The sequence below is a fragment of the Pteropus alecto genome, unplaced genomic scaffold (assembly GCF_000325575.1).
Source record: "Pteropus alecto unplaced genomic scaffold, ASM32557v1 scaffold12, whole genome shotgun sequence".
Lineage (NCBI taxonomy): Eukaryota > Metazoa > Chordata > Mammalia > Chiroptera > Pteropodidae > Pteropus > Pteropus alecto.
In genome coordinates this window covers 6,983,348-7,001,904 of record NW_006432669.1, presented here as the reverse complement: position 1 = coordinate 7,001,904, position 18,557 = coordinate 6,983,348, and positions in this window count along the sequence as shown.

Below are 18,557 nucleotides of genomic sequence, written 5' to 3'. Positions count from 1 at the left end.
TTTTTTTTTTTTTTAATAATATTTGTTTTGCAGTGATTCTTTGTGCAACCAAATATAAGAATAATCTAACTCTAGGTTCCAACTTTTTTCACAGTTCTTAATGTTTTTTTCACTTCTCCATTTATGAAAAGCTCATTTGTTGGATAACCAAGCAGCTAAGTTCTCTTTTAGAGAAGATATATTCAAAAACCAATTTAATATCAAGGAAATCAATCAGACTCGAATATTTTTATAACAAGTATGTTCAGAATTTAATTTAACCAACAATTATTTACATATTGCATGCCTTTTCTGTGATATGTAGGCAAATGTACCCAAATAACAATAATAGAAATAAGAAAGTATAAGTACCAAAAACAGAAAGACAAAGAGCTGTGAAAGCATTAAGAAGAAAGTATTTCAGCATAAGAACTGTACATGGAAATCTGGTTATAGGAAAGTGATAAGGAGAATCCATGTTTCAGTAACAATAAAGGTAAAAACATAAATTAGAAAGTGTTTCGTATGTTTGAGAAACAATATTGCCCAAATGTGAACTTTTGGTAACTCCAAGTTCATCATGTGGTTGATGATAAATGCCTTTTCTAAAAGAGCCAACAAACAAAATTTACTACAAATATGTATACATACACACACAAAAGCACTTATACCTAAATCATCAAATCCAACCGATTTCTGAGAAATAAGAGTGTGGAATAAATCAACACAGTTTTAAACAAGTAAGGGAATCTAATTTTAAGAAATGTAATCTAGACTTCAACGTACTTTTTGAGGTCTCTTTGTTCAGGAGAATTTATGAATAATAGAGTCAGAATATGAAACAGAATTAAGATATCCTTATTGCAAAAGTAACTAGAGCAGTATGGCATTGCATGTTGACAGCTGTCCCTCAATATATAACAGTCATGTATTAAATAAAAATAAATGCTGTAAACTTGACTAGTTTATCAGAAGTCAGTGTCCTCAAAACTGTTCACAGGGTGGAACGTGTCCCACTGTTAATCATGTATTTGGATTAGAAGGACATTCATCAAATTGATGTTTGCAGCAGCAAATATGGTCTCAGATGCCTGTTGTAAAACTGTTCCCATAAATATGTAAAGGAACTTGTTTCACTACACTCACCATTGTGTCTTTAGGTGTCTGAGCTAAGCTTGAACAAAGGAGATAATTAAAGAAATGAAAAAATAAATACAGAAATGAAGACATTTTTTGTCCTCTCTGCTTAATGGTCAATAAAATGTAAATGATTTTGGAACTCAATAAGCACATCTTTGCCTGATACACTAGGTGGCTTAGTATCAATTTATTGTTGTACAACATTATAAAACATACTATTATCTCACAAAAACTTGTTCTGCTGGAGGTTTCTATATGTTAATTCATTTAAAAAACAACAACAACAACATTTGCCAGGAGATAGAAATTTACACAAATTTTCAGCTTGATAATGAATTTGAGTATCTAAACGTGTAGCCAAACATATCATATACATATTTTAAAGACCTAACACCACTCTTGCATGTTAGTGAAAAGCTTTAGCAGTATGATTAGCAGACAAGATCCCTCACCATGAGATTTTATATACTGCAGAATTCCTTAATTTATAGCATTTCTTTTTAAGTAATAAATTTTTCCTTTGTATGATTTGTTTAAGACTTTGTTCTAATTATCATTTTTTTTTTAACAGTGGTGAGTTCAAGAACTTACTAAATTTTTAAAGTACTTTTTTCTTAAAAATCACCAAGTTATAAAAAAATCCATCGCTTCTGCAAAGGAATACAGATTCAACATCTGCAGTATATAAAATTTTATAGGCAAAAGCTCTTATAATTTTATTGAAGCAGGTTTTTTACATGTGCCAGCAAAGCATACACTGACTGGTAAAGGGCCTATGAGACAGAAATATATTTCTCAGAAAAAACTTGTAACTTGACAAAAAGTGTATGACATATTTATTTCTGCATCAGTTTTAGCTTTTTATCACCAGGAGTCTTCTGAATTTTTACTTTCTTTATTGTTCCACTGTGATACTTGCTGTTTTTGTTTTTATGTTATGGATTTTTTATATTAATGTAATTATTAATAACTAATTCGACAACCATCTATTAAGTCTTTATCATATTTTGGGCACTAGTGTGCAAAGCTGACTAAAATAAAGTAGCTATTATATAAGACCTCATGGTCTAGCGTGGGAACTTGGTAATTAAATAGTAATTATAAGTCACAATAATACTCATGATATGCATCATATAGTGTTTATTATATGCTGGGCAATTTGTTAAGAGTTTCACATATTTATTATTCCATTCAAAAATCACAACATCCCTGGAAGGTTGAAATGAGGCAAGAGTAGCATCTTCAAACACTATAAGAGCTCCAAGACAATGTACTAAAACTTTTTAATAACGATTATTCTATGGATCTATGACAAACGTTAGTACCCAGGGGCTATGTACCTTCTTCGTTTTTCCTTCTATTGTTTTATGCAACTTTAATTTTAAAGAATTTTCATTTGGATTAATCTGTTTCTATTTTTATTGGCAGTTGCTTGTCTTTTACTCTTCCACCAAAATCCATTTTTGATCTTAGAATGACATGGAGCTAGTTTATCCCCCTTTTACAGATGACTTCTCTAGGGCTAGGATTTAAAAATTCTCAGGAATCTACAAAAAAAACACCCCACTAATCCAGTACTATAGATAGAGAGCTGTAACCCCGGGGATTGGGGAGGTCTGCGTTATATGAGTAGTTACAAAGGCGTTCCTAGGTGATTGGCACATGAGGTAATTTTGATTGACACTTGGTTGCTGTATAACACTTTGCCTAATGTGCATGAGCTTATCCAGAATTGTCTGTTGTAATTAGATTCATGAACTTCTGGGCATAAACATGGTAGTATAATGATGGTATAATGAGGCTGAGGTTGTGGGCAGATTAGGGTAGTGCCTTCTGTACTGTGTTGGTGGCTGAGGCTAAACCAGCTATAGGTTATGGGCTTCCTGTCTTTTGTCTCTGGTGATGCAAAAGGGATTCTCTAACTACCAATAGGCAGTCTCTAGGCTGGGCCTCTATTCCTTTGTTCCCCTGTTGCTCATGTCTGACTAGTTACCTAACACTACTGGATGAAAATTCTAATTTGTGTTTAAGAGTTTGCTCTCTATGAAACTGAGTATCCTAAAAGATTGCACCTAGTAAGCACTTGTAGTCAGTAACCTCTTAGGGCATTTTAGGGCACAAATCAACTTAACTACAGTAATTTATTAGTAGAATGGACAATGGAGCTAACCACCCAGACAGAGCAAAGGACAATGAAGAAGCATCCACAGAAATCAGAGGTCTGTTTGAAGAAGTTGTATATCTGGGGAGCAAGGTAAAACTTGGGAGTTGAAAGTAACCCTTGGAAAAATAATAGCAAACAGAAGAAACGCCCATATAGTAACCAACACTATTCTTAGTGCTTTACACAAATCGTTACCACAACTCAATGCAATAATTATTACTATTATTTTTATTTTCCAAAGGAGTGTAGAATTGGTGGTACATGTCGAGGCCATCTGGCTCTAGAGTCTTTGCTTCCGGTCACTATGGTACACTACCCATGAAATAAGATTTTAATGTTTTTCAATTTTTGATGAGGCTGTCCCTGGAAAACTTGTCAAATGTTCATCATTTCTGAGATATATAGCTGTACTTACAGTTAGAAACAAGAGAAACCATTAAGCAAAGTCTTTCATGTTATTCTATAACTGCAGCTAAAGCTATAAGCCCAGAATAAAGGGCTCAAAGTATCTCACATTCTATGCTCAGGGAGCCACCCCTAGCTGGATTAAACCACCACTCTGGAACCTAAGCAAACTAACCTCAGAAAATGAGCTCCACTACAAACCACCAGCCCTCTGAGCACACACCTGCCATCATCCACTAGGTTAATATAAAAGAAGGACTAGAAGAAGAAAAATTCAAATTTTTTAGAGTGCAGTATTTGTGAAACTAAGTTATTCTTTCCCTTTTGTTTCTCCTCCCCACAGCAAAGGGACAGGAGCTACAAAAGAATAATAAAGAATGCACAAGGCTACAAGAAGCTAGAATTTCATTTGCTAGTGGTGATTGCTTAGTCAAAGGACTTGATAATTCTTCTTTTGTGATACTACTGAAAAAAGAAATCAATAATTGAAGAGAGATGATATGGAAGATCTGTCAGGTTGCAAGCATCCAGGAATATCCTGCTGGGATTCTCAATTCCTAATGTAAGATGGATTTTAGGTATATTCTGTTGCTCATGCAGAGTAGGTGAGATTGAGAGTAAGGCATTGCTTGGACTACTCATGCATGGAGTGCTTATCATAGGAATAAAGCTTGCTGCTCCACTTACCCCCACCGAAATAAACATTTTGGGGGATGGCTAGAGCTCTGGGAGAGTCTCATTGTCACTCTGCAGCTAGCACTCATCTATGATGAGCCCTCAGGCAAGACAATGAGCTTGATCAGCAAATCAAACCAAATAAGGAAAGAATGGTAGTTAAGGATAGAAACACTTGTCTTTTCCTTCCCCACTCCCTGGCCCAATACCAGAAGAAGTAGCATATGTAAAAGAGGCAGAGAGAAAGAAGTGTGAACAAAGTACAGACCACAGACAGGTGTAACAGGTGCTTGAGAGGGGGTGGAATAGAATTTTGAAACAGAAATAAAGTTTTAAAATAAACACACTGAGGGGGTGGCTTCATAGTGTAGTGGGTTAGCACGTCTGCTTCACACCCCAGGTGCACTAGGCCCCCCGGGAGCACCGGGGGTGCCAGGCCCCTGGGTGCACACTAGGAGTGTGTGGGAGGAGACACCCTGCCTTCAGAGATCTAGTTCTTAAGGAGAAATGGCAACATCCATAGGTCAGGGATGGAAGGGGGGTGGAATTAAAGAAAGAAAAATCAAAATAAAGTAAAATAAAATAAAATAAACACACTGAGTCAGTAGAATCAGAAAGGGACTGGTAGAATAAGAACAAGTGACAATAAGTTATAGAATCTGATTACATTGTAATTTAGAGTATTGCTGATCAGCAAGAAAGTTGTGACAGCATATTTGGAGAATGAGTACAAGGAAATTAACATTTTTTATGTATACACCTTCGAAGATTGAGAATTTTCAGTAAATCAGGTGTGGAGTGTGTGTGTGTGTGTGTGTGTGTGTGTATGTGTGTGTGTGTGTAAATTATTCCACACACATATAATATTTAACTTAGAGAAGATTATGCCCCTAAACTTAAAGTTTATTTTCCATCCTTAAACTATTACCATTATCAATAAGCATTTGAAGTTTTCAGAAGTAATTTTTATTTTTATCCCCAAAATATAATAGATTAATCCTAAAGAAGTCTGTGAAATATCTCGGAGATGAGATGTAAGCTAAGTAATATACGAATAATATTTTCAACAAGGTACTTTCCTGACAACATTTTTTGTTTGTTTGTTTTCAATAAAATGAGACAAATAAAACAATGAAATATAAACAAGAGCCCAGAAATAAACCCAAGCATATAGAGTCAACTAATATATGACAAGGAAGCCAAGAATACTCAATGGAGAAAAGACAGTCTTTTCAATAAATGGTGCTGGGATAATTGGATATCCAAATGAAAAAAAATGAAACTGGACCCATTTCTTACACCATTCACAAAAATTAACAACAACAAAAAAATTAATTAAAGACTTACATGTAAGACCTGAAACCATAAAACTCCTAAATCACAATATAGAAAAAAACTCCTTGACATGGGCCTTGGTAACGATTTTTTTGAAGCTCAAGCTACAAAACAAGTGGGACTACAGCAAACTAAAAAGCTTCGGTGCAGCAAAAGACACCAGAAGCAACAGGAAAGCCGAGGAAGCAGGGCTAAGTTTAGAATCCAAACCCACTTATGAGAAGTCAATCTCTCTCTCTCTCTCTTCTTCCCTCCCCTCTCCTTTCCCCTCCCCCTCGTCCTACCCCCTTCTCCTCCTCCCCCATCCTCTCTTCTTCCTTCTCCCTCTCCCTCCTCTACACCTTTCTCTCTCTCTCTCTCTGTCTCTCTCTCTGTCTCTCTCTCTCTCTCTCATTCATTTCTCAACAAATGTCCTGTGTTAGTCTACTGTTACCTATGTCCTCCCAACATGCTTACTACTCTTCAAATATGTTCAGCCTGTTTGCCTTGAGTATGCACAAGCTGTCTCACTTTCTTAACCCTAGGTCACATTAAAATTTTTCAGTTTTGAATTTCATACATTTCTTTTGTTGATACATAGCAAGGAAAATTATGCAAATTAGCAATAATTGCTGTGTTAACTTACCAGTATATACATCATATTTGCTTGACTTGAAAATAAAAGTTTTATCTCCTATTATTTACATTTCTACACTTCTGAATCAGAATACTTTTTATAAACAAACTATATATTTAATAATGTATTTCTTTAAATATTTTTCTAAAATGTTGTTATTATCTTGCATCTTTAAGAGCAGAATATAAATCTCTCTTGAAAAAATAACTCTCATGCTACTAGGATATTATGTGGTAGATATGACATTTGACATATACTATGTAATCAAAATTTAAAACATGCACATGATATTGTGTATTAAAATATAAGTTAAAAATTAATAAAGTGCTTTGCAAAGTCCATAAATATTCCTCCAAATTATATAAATAAAAGAAAAAGAGACATCTCTGAGTTATTTTCTTAAGTTATAATAAATTTGGGCATCAACTAAAGATAAATTTCTCAATTTATAATCAGTATGATAGTTACAGTATTCCAACAAAGTGTTTCTTAAGCATCCATATTTGTTCCCCAAATTGGACATTATAATTCTATTGTAAGAAAATGTCGTCCTAAAGCAATGGCTGTAGCCAAAATGCCAATGATACCAGAGATTCCTAGAACAGAATTATTGAAAATGATCTTATTGAGAATGTTGCCCTAGGCCCACATCATACCTTTGTCCCTGATGCATAGCCTTCTCTGGATTCTGGAGATATCTATATTTTACTAGTAGAGAAATAAGAAAATCATCACAACCTACAGTAATTATATATTTAATCTGGACACCTGGGATAGTGGAAATGGAGTTTTGGTGGTGATGATTATTGCTCAACCATTGTGTGAGAACTTGGAATGCACAAAATATATAAACAGTATTGTAGTTGGTAAGTATAGTTGAAATGTCTACATATCTAAAATTTAAAAACTTCTTGAGACATTTGTACAAAGCACATTTTCTCACATCCAAATAACGTGACTAACCAAATAATAGATCACAAACCGAAAGACCTGAGACTGTCTTAATAGATTTTCATTGCTTATAAATTAAATCAATGGGCTTCATTATGCTGTCCAATACAGTAGCTACCTGCCACATATGACTATCGAGCATTTGAAATGTTGCTAGTCTGAACTTAAGATGTATACACCATATTTTGAACACAAAAAAAGGATATCCCATTAATAATATTTGTACTGATTATACCTAAAAATATTTTGAGTATATTGGACTAAATCATTATAAAATTAATTTCATCTGTATATTTTTATTTATTTTTAAAATAACTCAAAATTTAAAATTGCTTATATATTTCACAGTGTGGCTCTCTATTGGACAACACTGATCTATATGAATAATATACTTTGCATTGCTAAAAGATGACTCAAAACGCAACTCCCCATATGCAAACAGGGAAGTGAACAAACAAGTATCTTATATAATATGGCCTAGTTAGTGTTTTGCTTTATATAATATGTGTTAATGCTACATTTTATCCTCTGTACTAACTGTCAAATTAGGAAACATAATATTTCTAGATAAAGGAGGTTTTTTCTTCTAGAGTAGTGCTTCTCAAACTATAATATATATATCTGGGTAGCCCATTCTGACTCAGTAGTTCTGGATAGAGCCTGAGATTCTTCATTTCTAAAAACTGCCCAGGTGATGCTGATGCTGCTGATTTGGGGACTACACATTGAGCTGCAAATTTTTAGATAATGGAGGTGTTCCAATGTATTTGAGTTCCTCAAATTAGAAAATAGTGATGCTAAATTTAAAGAAGTAGTTAAATTTACAAGTAAATAGTTCATTACTATTATTATTACTATATTTAGCTTCACATATTTAAACTATTTTTAAAAATTTGTCTGAATGTAAGTGCATGTTTACTATAACAATGTAGAAAATAAAAATGCATAAATGAAAAAATGAACATCACCTACCATCACTATACCAAGTGATAACCACTATTGCATTTTTATGTATCTGTGTCTATACCTTTTCCACCTACTATGCTTTAATAAAATTTTGATAACATTGTAAATACTGTTTTACAAGTTTTCTTTTATCTTCGTATGTTGTAAATAATTCCCCGTTTCCCAATATTTTTGTCCACATGTACAAAAATATTTTGTACATGTGGAAAAAAATAACTAAGTATTTTTAGTTAATCCAATAATCTTGTGATGAACAAATTTGTCCACTATTTCTCTAAAATATTTTTAGTGCTTAATGAAGCAAATATTTTAGTGCTTATAGATATACAGTTCAGAAGTGCGAACCCCAGTAATAGAAAAGTATGAAAGATAATACTTATTTATATAAATCCATTGAAATCTCTCCACTGAAATTTGAACTAATTAAATAATGCTTATAAACTTGAAAGTATTACCTGTTCTGAAAATAAGAAAAAAACAAGTAAACAAATAATCAATTTGGCCTATTGTTTTCATGATAGTCTATCTGTATATATGATATTTTACTACTGAACTTTATATCTTTCTTCCTTATGAATTAAAAATATGTATTTCTCATAATAGACTTCTCAGGTTTAAAGTCTTGGATCCTGGAGTACATATACTAGTTGCCTGAAAAAAAAAAGTGTAGGTACCTTCAAAACTTACATGCCCAATTCCAAACATATGCATACACACCAAATATGTTTATAATAACTTCAATGGAAACAACACTTTCTAATTTAATCTATAACACATAAACATATTAAAAACAATGCTAGTTGTTAAATTATCATTTATTTTTGAGAAGTAGTTACCAATGAAGTATAAAACTGTACATATGCACTTTCCACTAATTACTGATAACTTCAGGGAAGTTTGAAATTAACCATGATCACTCTATAAGACACTTCACTAAGTTCTTATTTTAATTCCATTACTGATATGCAGCAGAGATACATATTAGAAAGTATAGTTTATACTTTTCTATGATTGGTGTAAGGAATTTCCTCTGCTGTAGAGGAAAGAACATAAACTTTCTTATCAAACCTGGTTTAAATATCATCTCAACTATTCGTGTGCGTTGGACCTTGGGCAAGTGATTTAACCTCTCAGATCCTGATCCTTTACATAGAAACAGGGGTTGATACTACCTACATAACAGAACATAGGAATAAAATGTAATACACTTAAATGAATGAGAATAGAGTCTAACAAATAATGGACATCAATCCATTCTGACTAAAATATACCAATATTTTCACATTATTCTTCTCATTTTTCCAAGAAAGAATGGTAGGATAAACAATATATTTTCCAAAATGTTAGTGAAATGATTTTCAGGTCTCCTGGTTATCAGGGAAATTAATTTTTCAGATAAAACCTTACATGGCATACTAATACTGAAAACATGACAAAAACAAAATGAGATATAGCCTTCGAAAAGTGAAGAGGAAGAGAGCAATTACTGGGTGAGGCTCTATTCACTGAGGTTGTATTTCCACTGTAACTAAGATTAAGGCATCTCTGTAGAATTTGGAATTCCAAGTTTTGACATAGAGAAACTATTTACCTAGCTTCTCAAGCCTAAATCCTAGGAGTTATCTTTATCCCCTATATTTCCTTTACTTCCAACAAGTCATGCTAGCTCTACCATAAAAATAAATTCTTAATCCATTATTTTGTTTCTATGACCTTTGTCATCATCCTAATTCAGGTAATCATCATCTATCACTTAGTCTATAATAAGTCTGTCTCTGTTTTATAACACATTTATTGAGGTGTGACAGACATAATAAACTGCACAGACTTAAAATGTATAATTTGATAAGTTTTGACACATGTAAATATCTGTGAAACCACCAGAACAATGAAGAGAATGAACATATATCCATAATCCCCCAAGGTTTCCTCATCCCATTTGTAATTCCCCCTTGGCCCCACCTTCCAACATTTCCAAGAAATGTTCTGCTTCCTGTTACTATAGATTAGTTTGCACTTTCTCAAGTTTATATAAATAGAATCAAACTGTATATACTTTTTAGTTTCTTCTTTCACCTAATATGATTATTTTGAGATTTGTCAATATTGTTGTATCAATAGTTCATTCCTTTTTATTGTAGATCGATATTCCATTGTATAAAAATACCACAATTTCTTTATCCATTCTCTTGGTAATGGACATTTGGGTAGTATCCCGGTTGGGAGTATTATCAATAAATCTGCTATGAATGTTTAAGTACAAGTCTTTACATGAACATATACTTCCTTTTCTCTTAGGTAAATACTAGGAGACCACTGGATCCTGTGTTAGGTGTATGCTTAACATTTTAAGAAATTCCAAAACTCTTTTCCAATAGTACTATTATACTATTGCTTACCAACGAGAGTTAAATTTCCTCCACTTCCTCACCGACACTTGATATGGTCAGTCTTTTAAATTTTAATCATGCTAATATGTTTTTAGCATGACCTCACTGTGATTTTAATTTTATACTTCCCTAATGACAAATGATGTTAAATATATTTTTATGTGTTTGTCATCTGTATCATTTCTTTGATAATGTATTCAAATTTTTTGTAGCCTCCTTTGAATATTGGGTGTTTGTTTTCTTCTAGTTGAGTTTTTAGAGATTTATATATTTTCTGGACATGTCTTTTATCATATATATGCTTCATAAATGTTTTCTCTCAGTCTATTGCTTGAATTTTTACTCCCTTCAAAGCATTTTTGAGAGAGGAGACTCAATTTAAAAAATTCCAGTTTGTTATTTTTTTCTTTTTGAATCATGCTCTTGGTATTGTATTTGAAAACTCTTTGACTAAGCCAAGGATGCAAAGATTTTTTTCTTATTTTCTTTCCAGAAGTTTTATAGGTTTCAGGTTTTACATATAGATCTGTGAAACATCTTGCATGAATTTTTATATGTGGAATGAGTTATGGATCAAATTCATAGTTTTGCATATGGACACTAATTGTTTCAGCACACGTCATTGAAAAGACTGTCCTGTTAATAGCCCATGAGGTTTACAATTTTCACTCCAAAGAGTGGCTGATCAAATATCCTCCATCCACAACCCTGAAAATCACATGAATAAGTCTTATCGGCTACGTTGGGTCAATCAATTAGGACTAGGAGTGGGAACAAAATATAAAATGAATGTTCATGCAGAAATTATGTAGACGATGTCCAAGGTGAGACTGATCCCAAAGGAGGAGGATTTTGGACAAGCAAATGATATTTGATATATTTATTCTCAGAAAAAGTAAATAACTTAAATTTCTAAAGTGATGCAAGAGTATATAATTATTAACTCTCTAGTTTTGATAGCTTGCTGAAAATATCAACTCTGTCTGAGACATAAAGATCAAATTGAAATATAAAATTTAAGTTCACTCTGCTTGTCCAGAAAGTCCATATAAAATATTTTTTCATCCAAATCAGACTTTTGCCTTTGACTCCATTCAGTTGTTCTGTATGAAAGTGGATTTGACTTCATTTTGTATTACCAACCCTTCAAAAGGTTTTCAGGAGCTAATGTAAGGTCATATTCCCTGACCATCCTACATAAATTGGCAAACTCTTCCTTTCTCATCTCCTTGTCTGGCTTTGTTCTTCTTCAGACTACTTGTCACAACTTAGAGTATTCATTTATTTTACGCATTTTCTTTTTTGTGTGTGTTTGTACACCATATTTAAGAATGTAAACTCTACAAGAGTGAGAGCTTTGATGTTTTGTTTACAGCTTTATCTCAGCACTTAAAAAAAGTATTTAGTGAAAATAAGGATTCAAAAAATTTTAATAGTTAAATATAACTTATATTTCTGCATTGTTTAAAAGCATATAAATGCATTTACAAAAACAAGATCCATTATTGAACAGGTTTGAGTGCTGAAACAAAGCCGAATTGAGGAGCTGGTATTTTTAAATACATTCTGAAAAGGTTTAGTCATCTTAACTCACCTCATCCTTCAAAATCAGTGATCTAATACTCACATTTACAAATTTTTCTTGAATTTTTCATGTACTGCTGCTCAATGTGTCAAGTGAGACAGAACAAATGTAGTCAGTGAGTGATCAAACAGATGTTTCATTTGTATTACCAGTTATTATAACATGTCATAATTGACAGCATAACCATGAAACATGTCAAGTATCTAGAAACTACCCTAGGTCTCTTTCTAAGGGAACTCAGGGCTTTAAAAAATCCTATGAAACACATGAGGGAATTAAAAATATTTTTCTAAAAGAAATGATCATTACTGGGCAGTATTAAGTAGTGGGGCAAAATTCCTTTCCAGGTTACACTGATATGAAAGGCAATTTTGCTACACTCTAGAACAATCATGGATACTACGGAGACTGGTTCAATGGAATTATCATTCAGCCTCTGCCAATGCTTACTTTCAGTCCCCAGGTCATCCATAAATTGGATATGGAAAAAACACAAGCCTCCAAATCTTCCACATAGATTAAAGTACACTTTTTTGTAGGTATGTTGTACTATTAATTATATTCATTATATGCTTTTAGTGATACTTAAGATATTTTTTTCCAATATTTATAGAAAGATTCTGCCTTTACAAGGTCCCCCACTCCCAATAATTCTCATAGTGGGTATTAAGAATATTTATTTATTTATTGTAAAAAGGGTTTGGTGAGGCTTTCTCTGTGGGTTTTACTTGTCTGGGGTTTGTGTTTTTTCATCAAGCTAGCTGTATTTATTCAGTATTTTTTTGAGATATTTCTTTTTGATCTTTGACTTTTTTTTGAAAAAGTGTAATTTTTAGTTCACAAACTTAATTGTACAAGAAACATTTACTTTAAAAAATTGTCTATAAATCAAATCTAATTAAATTAGTTGCTAAACTTCTACCCTTCTGAGATGGCAGAAAACTGTTGTATTACATATTTTGGAGGCTTTCTAGAGAATCAGAGAGGCTTACAAGATGCCTCCAAACCTAAGAAAGGGCCTTTGCTCTCTAGCTCATTGTGGTCATTTCTTACTTTGGATGTTTCTCCTGGCTTCCAGTCTTTCATGTTTCTTATGGAGCACAGGACTCTTTGCTGAGGCTGAGAAAATCTGGGCATAGGGTTTACCTTACCTGGGCATCCTGTACAATTGTACTCTCTGAGATTTTTACGGGCTCCCTTTTCCAGTCCGTAGACCAAGGCATAGGTCATAGCCAAACTAGCAACTTGATAAACTTTTTTTCTTGTCAAGACTCAGGAATCTCTCTCCTCACAAATATTGCTTAAAAGGGAAGTTATACAATTTTCCTCCTGTCTCTGACACTTCACATCATCTTTTCTATGACCTTAAAGTTGTAGATAGGAGGAGCTTTTGTCTTTCAGTATTTTCTACTTTGTGTTCTGTAAAATCTTGAAGGAAATAAATATGAAATCTCTAACTATCTGTTTGAAATTAAGAGAGGGGGGATAGTATAAATAATAAAAATTAATATCCCCAAAGCTTAACCAGACAACACTGTTTTTATCTGTCTCTTTTTTCACACTTTACATGTCACTTTTAAATGATGAAGAGGTTATAGCAGCATAGAGAGGTAGAATGGAAGACAGAAATAAGTGTATTCATGACTCCAAATATACTTGTGCTTTTTACTCCATTTGGCTATTCAGAAGTCTCATGACAAACCGTTATATATTTTTTTAACTAATGAATAAAGCAAGACTGATAATTCAGTAGGCTCCTAGATCAAATTAATTTTATAATGTGCAAGATCAGTTTAAGAGAGTGATTGTCTGGTGTTGTTAACTGCTTGCTTACAAAGAGATTCGTACTTTTATGACTGTGAACCTGGGGCCTTGAGGGGATGACAACTAGCCTGGAAGGAAGAATGCAGGAGATCTTCTGAGGGATAAAGGGCCTCCCCTCCCCTCTCAATTTGTCTACATATTTAATATTTAAGCTATAGAATATCTATTTTAAGGTCCATAAGTAAATGCTTGAGATATTTTTTAATGAAACTCAGATTCCAAGATTTATTTGATACAATTAATTTCTTTCTTCTCCAAACAAGCATTGCAGAAAATGTTGTCCAGACCTCTTCAATCCTTAATGGACATCATTTAAGGTAGAAAATTTGCTTAAGGGACAAGCAGGTTAACATATAAAACTAAGATCTTCATTTTTACTCACCCAACCCAGTAATTTCACCAATAAATCTCTATCAGAAAATCTGATCCAATTGGAACTTCCAACATTTGAGTACCATCCTTTAGCATCATATCATGTGCCATTTGTTTCCCCTAATTGCTTCTACCTCTGTCTCTCTTACATTATCAGAACCCCTAAATGGAACTCCACTTTTACCAAATTCTGCCCAAACCTTGTTCTCTATACAATGCCAATAGCCAATTATAAGAATCTGATGAATTACTCACCAAGCTGCTTTCTGAGGAAGAGGAGACTACCATTCCCCAAATGCTAACACTATTTAGATTTTGTCTACCACATATTTTAGCTCCATAAACTAAACAATGCTAATACATACATTAGTATCTGTGGATACATGCTATCTTAATTTGAAAAAATTAAAAAGGTTTATTTTCCACCAGACTGACTGCTTTCTGAAATCCCTAGTAATGACTCAGAATTCAACTCTTTAGGTGAGTTGGGATGGCTGAAAAGCAAAGTCCCAGCTTTCCTTTTGATCTTCTACCTGATTTGTTTACATGACAGTGAAGTATTTAAATGACTATTGAAAAGTAAAAACAAAATCATTAACAGCTTTTTGTTTTGTTTTGTACTTAACTTGATGGATTTGTTATTATTTTTTAAATGGAAATAACAGTTTGATTTAACTGACTTGATTGACTGACTGCTTTGGCACTATTTAGACAAAGATGGATATATCATTTTAACTAGCAGTTTAGAAGCTGCATAACAATTCATCGTAGAAATGACATTTAAAAAAAAAGACAACTTCTGTATGATCACTCTGTTCATTATGAGGAATCAAATATCCTGAATTAAATTCTCAAAGTCCAACCTGTCTACAGCAAAGATTTAATGCGATCTGTGCTCTCGTAGGAGCTCATTTAATTAACTCAAACATTGCTTTCAAGTACACATTATGTGTTGCTTGTAAATTCACATATACTACATGTAAATTATAAGACATTTCAGAGTAGACATAGTTTGGTGACAGTCCAATTTACATTTCTCTCTTGGCTATAAGCATTTTTTTTTCTTCTCATATGTTTACATTTAGCATCTATCGATACAGATTGAGGACTCTTGTTTTCCTAGCTATTGTTACCAAAATACACATTTGTTCCTTTAAAATATGGTAATTCCTTCAGTAAATATAACTGCTTACTGATTTAAGGTTGAAAGCTAGGGGAAAGGAAAAAAACTGTAAGCACATAAAATTTTTATGAGTTGACTCAAAATCTGGATGTATAAATTGGACTCTTAAGTGAAACAGGTTTTGCCCTTGAGAGCTAGATATTTTGCCTAAGGGGGGAAAGTGAGATAAAAATAGCTTATTAAAAAAAAAAAAAAAAAAGTCTTGCTCTTAACACACCATATATCTTGAGAAAATAAAAAAAGACAATTTTTCTTTGTTCTAAAGTTTAGTAGGACAAATTTAATATATCTCTTTATGAGTTCATTCATTGACAAACTTTAACAAATTAATAAGAGAAATATTTTCCCTCACCTTTTTATATAATATACATTTCTAACTATTGATATTGCCTTGTTTTTCAAAGCTATCACCAATTAATTGGAACCAGTAAATTCAGAGTTGAAGTATAAACAAACACTATTGTTCTTCTCTTTGCCTTTTCTCACCCTTATCCTGATGAAGGTCATTTAATTCGGCAAATGCTGAGTTTAACCTAAGGTTTATATCCTTGATTTATTCTCTTTCCCAATGAGCTCCTTTTCAGAGAAATTTAATATATTGGTCCAAACTAAAAGTTTTTCTTAGATTTTAGAAAGGTAATACTGAACACAGTAGGTATACTAATGAACACCTCCCAGTGAGGTGTTCCATAATATACTTAATAATATATATTTATATAACAGCGTACACATAATATACTTTAATTCAGGCATATTAATATTTTGTCAATACACGCATATTTGTACTAAGTGGGTTAATAAATTCTATAAATTACTTGTCAGTTCTGTTCAAATTTTGTTATCAAATGAGTTAGAAAATTTTCAATTTTTAGAGCTCTGGAATTTTATAATTGGGGATAAGTCGCTTTAGACTTGTAGTTAGTTACCATGGTAGGCAGAATCTTCAGATAGTCTCAAAGAATTCCACTCCCTGATGTACATGACCTCCTTTTGAATGTGGCTAGGACCTATACATATGATGAAATTACTAATCAAAAGATTAGATTACATTAAATGACAGAGGTGATGGGTAGTCAGAGGTGATGGGTAGTGATTACTTTACATTGTATCAGACTTTATCATAGCCTCCTAGAATAAGACTGTCCTGACTTTGAAGAAGTAATCAGTCATGTTGTGAGAGGGCCACATGGCTAGGTGGTATCTGAGGGCAGCATCTAGGAGGTAAGAGCCATTCTGCCTGATAGCCAGCAAGAAAATGAAGAACTCAGCCCTGCAGCCACAGGGAACTAAATTTTGCCAACAGACTAAAGGACTTCAAACTTCAGATGAGAAAGGAGGTCATAGTTTCTCATGCCAACAGTTCCATTTCAGCTTGGTGAGAAATGAACCAGCTAAATTGTGCTCCGATTTCAGAATGACAGAAACTGTGAGATAATATATTTTGTCATATAAACTAAAATTAATTTTAAACTGTAATAAAGAATAATAATTATTCATTTGAGTAGAAAAGGAGCTGCAGCCCAGGAGGCACAAATTCAGGTAGCAACCTAAATTATGTTTCGTGTAGACAAAGGAGAGGCTGCCTTTTATAAACTCCCTGTCCATATTCTCAGTTAGGTCCGTTTTATGTGAATGGGGTATTAAAATTGTGCAGTTCTGATTGAACGGGGCAGATCTCAGTCAGTTGGTAAAAGATGAAATCAGAGTTTCCCTGCAGTGGTTGACTCAGACACCCTAAATAAGCAAGGCACAATACAGAAAGGTGAGAGTTCAGTCTAAGGTGCTTCCTCTTAGAAAGAGTACCTGAGGAGCCATCAGCAAATGGCTGCTAGACTCATCATTGCTCATAAAATTTGGGCCTTCAGTCGACCATGGGGAATCCACCTCAGCTGATAAATTCCTTCTATGGATTTACATCAAGTGACTCTTCCTTCTAAGGGTCCACAATTGTTTTAAGTTGGAAATTTTGTAGTAATTGGTTATGTAGCAACAGAAAAATAATACAATCAGTGATTTTTATTCATTTACAATTCAAATTCTCTTTCATATTCTTATCCACAATCTAACTCATTTACTCTAATTCCTATTAAGTCATGGTCTCAGTTCTATGAAGAAACAGAGAAAAAAGATAGTTTAAAATAAGGATTTTTAAGTTAAATTTATAGTTGATTTTCATGTTTAAATACATATAATACAGAGAGAGTGGATGAGATTTAAAAAAGAAGCTCTGACAAGAGTCTATTAGAAAAGTGACTGGGTTTCAATTTATATAACTCTTCATTTAATTTTTACTAGAAAGCTTTTTGGAACAAGTCTTTTTTTAAAGATGAAACACAAATCTGATCAAAATAAAACACAATATTTTACAATTTGGAATGTCATTCATGAAATTCTAATAGCTAAAACACTTTATACCTGTCACTTCAATTCTTACTAAGGGCATAAAAGAACTTGTTCTACGATATTAAATTTAAATGTGCTTTAGATCATATTGCCTACCTGCAGCTTAGAATTTCTATCAGAGTTTCCAGGGTGAACCGGTTTTAGGAGAGATATTGTTAATTTTAAAATTACTTGACCATCTCTACTCTCCATATTTAACTCAACTTTTTAATTTTTTCTAAACTATCCAATTACCAAGCACAACAAATATTTAATAGATGGATTTAAGAAGCTATCTTATAAATATTACTAAATTTATGATAATTGTTTATGGCCTCTCTGTTTCATTTTCACATTTCAGAACTCATTAGCTGAGATATACATGTTCAATTTACTCACATATACAATCTTAGCTTTTTGTCAGGCATTTTTCTTCATTAAAGAGGGTAAATCCCATTTTGATTATACATGTTAAATAACAAGCAACTTTTTAAAAGTTTACTTCTTGAGTTGAAGTATATTTTGAGAATTAAATCAGGAGAAATAAGATTTCTCTTATTTTCCCTATTAAGAGTCTTTTCTAAAGGTAG